The sequence below is a fragment of the Pinus tabuliformis genome, chromosome 2_1 (genome assembly GCF_031772625.1).
Source record: "Pinus tabuliformis cultivar Carrire ecotype Pingquan chromosome 2_1, CPIR1, whole genome shotgun sequence".
Lineage (NCBI taxonomy): Eukaryota > Viridiplantae > Streptophyta > Pinopsida > Pinales > Pinaceae > Pinus > Pinus tabuliformis.
Window position 1 is genome coordinate 352,023,894 of NC_142299.1, and position 6,000 is coordinate 352,029,893.

Sequence of the window (6,000 nt, forward strand, 5' to 3'; positions counted from 1 at the left end):
AGAATATGGAGCCGCAATCAACTCTGAGAGCTCTTCTACCTCCATATTATCTTCCGACTGGAAGAGCACTCGAGAAAGAACTGGTGTGTTCCTATCTAGCTCTATAGTAGTACCAGGTCTATCTTGTACACTAATTCCCCCAAGAAGAGGATCAATCTCCAATGCACCAGCTGCCATTGGTTGAAAACAATTGGCAGAATCGCTCCTATGCCTTCTAGGAGAAGGCTCTGGACTCGCAGGTGAAAACCCACGAAGTCTACGAGACCGTCTAAGAGATCGGGTAGCCACTTTGAATTATTTTAATAAGATCTACTTAAAGACTCAAGAAAATTGAAAGCTAGGCCAACTAGGAGCACAGAACACACACTAAAAATGTCCCTAAAGAATTCAGCAGTCAAACAACTTCCAAGTATTTCCGCTCTGGGTGATTAGGACCGGACACCAAAATATAAGAAAGTGAATAATAAGGGCCTTCCGAAAATAGATTGGGGTAATTACACCCCAGGTCTACTAGCGAAGGTATCAGAGGTAGTTACGCTGACCTCCAGACAACAGCCTTTGCTGGTGCAAGCCCCCAAGCTTTGCAAGGGTGCCCTCCAGAAGTACTGCTGAACATGATGCAACGTCAACCTCAGGTGCCACGAGATTCCCCTCTACAGCCACTTGTGTAGATCCCTAGGATTGGCAACTAAAAACACCAACTCGTATCAGAAGGTAGGCGGAACAGTCATGAGGTAAGATCCAACAAGTAAGAGAGGGGGTATCTCTCGTCCTCATCTTCACAAACCCTCGTGCTTAACTCCCAGTCACGGAGCTTTCCCGGTCTCCCTAATGCTATTGGATTTCACTCTTTATTCAGACTTCTATTTTTTACAATTTAGAATGTCCTTGGAGAGTTTACTCTCCTCTCGCCTAATCCAAGACCCTAAATAAACCTAAAACTTGTTGGTGTATACTAATTGACAATATAAAAAGTTCTAGTTTATTTTAGTAAGCGCTTGATTTTAAGTGGTTGTTCTTTTAATTCAAGGGACAATATGGAAATGAAATCGATGGTGTTTTTTATGACGCAAAAAGAAATTAATGAAAAACTAACTTATATGCAATGCACTTGTTTATTCTTCGATGAAAAGCAACTTCTACTTGGGTTCTAAGAAACTTCTATAAAGCAAAAAAAATTTCCTTTTCTTTTCTTGTCGCAGACTTCACATTCACAAAAAACTAAAAAAATATCGATGCTTTAATAATGGAAAACTACCCTAATGCAAGGTGTACATGATAATGCAAAATTTTAGATTACTCTAAGAAGATATGAAAGCAATTGTTTAAAACTTTTTAATAAGCCAACTTAAATGTTTGAAGAGAATGAAAATTTCACATACAAATTTTTCACTTTCACAAAACCAAAGAAACCAAAATCAAATTCGGCAAAAGAAAGCAAAAATGATGTTTTTGAAGAACTTTTCTTTTTCAAGAAGCAATAAAAATAACTTTTCAAAAGCACTCAAAATGCTACCAAAGACTCAAAGACTGAAAGAAAAGCACAAGGAAACTTTGTAAGTTACTAATTCAACACGAATGAGAACTTGAACAAAATAGGTGTTTCAACTTGCACTAAACGATCCAAAAGCAGCAAAAAGAGCTTGGAGAAACTGATCAAGAAATCAGGAAAGACACACTTTCAAATTCAACAACAAGAAACTTTCGAAAAGCAAGAAAAAGTGTATGGCCACAAAGATGACGGGAAGCAAAGAAAGCAGACCAATAATGAAGTTTGACACAAAGATCGCAAACAATCTTCTGTCCCAGAAGACCGGAACAATCAAGAACCTCTATAAGAAGCCTTGTGTGTTCAAACACAAATCATAAAACTCACTCAAAATAAAACCGAGGCCAAAAACTTTTCAAAGCAGGAGAGAATTCAAAACAATAAGCTCACTGAACAATTAAAATCTGAAGACAGAGACTAACCACTCAGAAACCACACAAACCAAGAAACAAATCTTTCTGAACATAATGATTTGAAAAAAGCATGCAAAAAATTGTATACGCGACTGTGTCCCTACACAGGTGCGTGTACACACGCTTCTGCCAAAAGAAACTCACGTATACGCGGTTTCAGTTCACAGAATCAAGCGTGTGTACGCTTCTGTAAACAGACAAAGATGTGTATATGAATTTTTACAAGAAAAATAAAAAATGGGGTCTGATGAAAAAGATCAGACTTGAAGTCTGAGTTCGTATAGGAGTAGGCAATACAGTCACAACAAGCAAACTAAGAATTGAGCCCTGATTGGCACTGAATAACCCAAACTAGGAATAACAAGATTGTTATTCCTCAGTATGGTCACCAATTCTGTTAAGGGAATTGTCAGGCCAGGAGTAACTCCAGTTTGGCAGAAAACTGATTCGATTTATTTCATTAGGTAGCTATTGTTATATACAAAGGATGTGACTGCTCAGTTCATCTCTTGATGGCTGTTCACATTCCTAATTTAGCTATTTACACAAATTCACCCAATCGTAGAATATTAGGTGTCAACATTCCCGCCCTAATCTGAAGGGATGTTGGTGAGTCCAAGCATCGTTCTGAATCTTTCAAGCCTTTCTCTTCCAAGCGCTTTGGTGAATATGTCCGCAATTTGCTCATTTGTGGAACAATAACGGAGATGGATTGTTTTGGCCTCAACATGATGTCGGATCAGATGATATTTAGTATTGATGTGCTTTGTACGATCCAACTTTATTGCAGAGGTGTTGTCAATCATGAGTGGAGTTGATTGTACTTGTTTTACCTGCAAATCTTCAAGAATTTTCCTGAGCCACACAATTTCTTTTGTTGCTTCAGCTGCTGCCACGTATTCTGCTTCTGTTGTGGAATCTGCTGGAACTGATTGTTTGCGTGATCTCCAGGAGACAGCTCCTGATCCAAGACTCATAGCATATCCTGAAGTAGATACCCCAGTTTCTTTGTCTCCATCGAAGTCTGAATCAGAGTATCCAATCAAGCTGAAGTCGTCCACCTGTGTATACTTGATTCCAAGGTCTTGAGTTCCCTTCAAGTACCTTAGAACCCTTTTTGCAGCAGACCAATGTCCCTCACAAGGCTTTTGCATAAACCTGGAGAGGATTCCAACAGCAAATGAAATGTCTGGTCTGGTAGTAGTGAGGTAGATGAGACTTCCTACAAGCTGTCTATACTTTGTTGCATCCTCAAATTCCTTTCCTTCAATAGATGTGAGCTTTAAGTTTTGTTCCATTGGAGATTTGTTAAACATATTTGGATTTGTTAAAGAAATATGGATTTTGGATGTTGGGTTACTTCAATGCCAAGATAGTAATGAATGTAGCCCAAATCAGTCATTTCAAAACTTTTCCCCAATTCCTTCTTTATGGATGCAATGTAGCTTTCATTGTTCCTTGTCATTAAAAGATCATCTACATATACCACAAGATATACAACTATTTTGCCAACTTTCTTGACAAATAAAGTTGCATCATCAAGATCAAAATGATTGAAGTTGAGTTTCAGAAGATGCTCAGTTAGTTTTTCATACCAGGCTCACGGTGCTTGTTTGAGACCATACAAGGATTTCACAAGTTTGCATACTTTATGTTCATGTCATTTCACAGCAAATCCTTCCCGCTGGTGTCGCGCGGAATGAGTCGATCTTGCGGACAAGATAGACCTTCCTAGAATCTAAAGAAGACCTAACAACAAGCAAACCAACCAGACACTATCTTTCTCTAAATATGCTTCAATAAACAATAGCAAACAAAGGTTTCTAGGGCCTACCTTTCGTCCAACGCAAGCTTGTGGATGCCCTCGCTCTTTCGATCCAAATGAGCTCCTCTTCGCGAATCTGCAAACACAAACAAGGCAAACAAATTAAATAACACCTGAAAAACCAATTGAAAAACTAATTGCATGAAACATATTTAACATGAAAGTCAAGGAGTCCATGAAACAAATAGCATAAGATACTTGTTGAGAAAAATGAGTTTGATTGTATTAATTCAAAAGAAGAAGAACCTTACAACCTTTGCCTTGACGTTGTACAAGCTCCTCCCAGGGTCCAACAAGATGTCTCCTCTATTTTGACAAGTTTCACTCACTCTCCAATAGAACCAAGAGGTATGTGATCTCTCATCTCAAGCTCAACCAAAGAGTCTCAATTTCACCAGCATTTACCCTCAAAATGTTCAGCTTCTAACCTCTCTAGTCCTCACCCCAATGCCTGTATTTATAGTGCAATGGAGGGAAGTTACTAGGTCCTCCTTCAAAGGGATAAAGCCCTCCTTCAAAGGGATAGCTCCTTTAGTCAAGGGATTAGCTCCTTCTCTTTTGGGATGCATGAACCACCTCAGAGCGAACAATCCACGTCAAAATTCCTTCTAGAAAACTCTAGAATTAATCCAAAGTGAGTTTTTTAAGATAAAAATTGCGCCTTTTAGCTTTCACAGGGGTCCGCACCTGCACCGTTAGGAACAGAGCGGGCAGATACGCAGCTTTTGTACACAGAAGGTTCGGGACCGCAGGTGACCATGGGAGAAAGTGCGGAACCAGAGTTACATTAATTTCTAATGTCTTTCTCCCACTTCCAAAGCTTGATTTGAAGAGCTGAGGTTCTAGACTTGCTTAGGAGGACAGTACAAGTGATGATAGACCTATACTGACTGTAAATAATCATGGTGACGATATTTTTGTGTAACAGCTGGCACATAAAAACATTCTCTTTTAGATCTCCATTCAAGAAGGCAGTTTTTACATCCATTTGATGGACTTTCCAACCGTTCTGAACTGCTAGTGCAAAGAGTGTCTAGATGGTGGCCCATTTTGCTGTGGGGGCAAAAGTTTCCTCATAATCGACCCCTTCCTTCTGTGCAAAACCTTTTGCCACAAGCCTAGCTTTGTGCTTGTCAAGTGAGCCATCAGCTTTGTACTTGTTCTTGTAGACCCACTTGCAGCCAATTGGTTTGGTTCCAAATGGAGGATCAACTAGCTTCCAAGTGCCGTTCTTTATGAGGGCATCATACTCCTTTTGCATCGCTTCTTTCCATTCATCACGAGAAGCAGCTTCTTTGAAGGAAGTTGGTTCAAAATCTATAGACAAGTTCAATTCACAATCATAAGAAACATCCATATCAACAGGGGAATTAGAGTCATCTACATCACCTCCATTTTGCCGGTTTGAATTTCTGGTTCCTGTTTTTCCAATTTCATTAGGATGAACACTTTCAAGTGTCTTTGTCAGCCACTTTGGGGGACCTTTCTGAGATGGTCCATGCTGTTCTGTTGATAGAGTTGGGACTGAATCAAGATTGAGTCTCCCAATTCTATCAATTACATCACTTAAAGCATCATCCGTTGTTGGAGTTTCATTCGAGGGAGAGTGTTCTTCAGAAGAAGATTCCACATCTTGATCTAGAATAGGAATCCCCCCTTCAAGATGTGGAATCTGATTATCAAATTCTTGAAATGATTTTTTTTTAGCGAATCTATCCAAGCGATCAAGTTGCCGCTCAACAACATTGTCAGTTTTGGATGATTCAAGAAAAATTACATCTCTAGATACAGCAAACTTTTTATTTACTTCATCATAGAGGCGGTATGCTTTGGAGGTGTTTGAATACCCCAGGAAGATACACTTACGACTTCTAGCACCAAGTTTGTTTCTATGTACCTTTGGTATCAAAGCATAACAGGTGGAACCAAAGACCCTGAGATGTTTTACCGAAGGAACATGTCCATACCACAATTCATAATAAGTCTTGTTTCTTATAGCATTAGATGGACATCTATTCTTTATATATGCAGCACATAGAACAGCATCAGCCCAAAACATTATCTTTACATTTTTGAAGAAAAGCATGGATCGTACCATATTCAAGATTGTTCTATTCATTCTTTCAGCTACACCATTCTGTTGGGGATTATAAGGCACAGTTGTTTGATGTTTGATCCCATGTTGGCGAAGATAGTTTTCAAATTCATTTGAT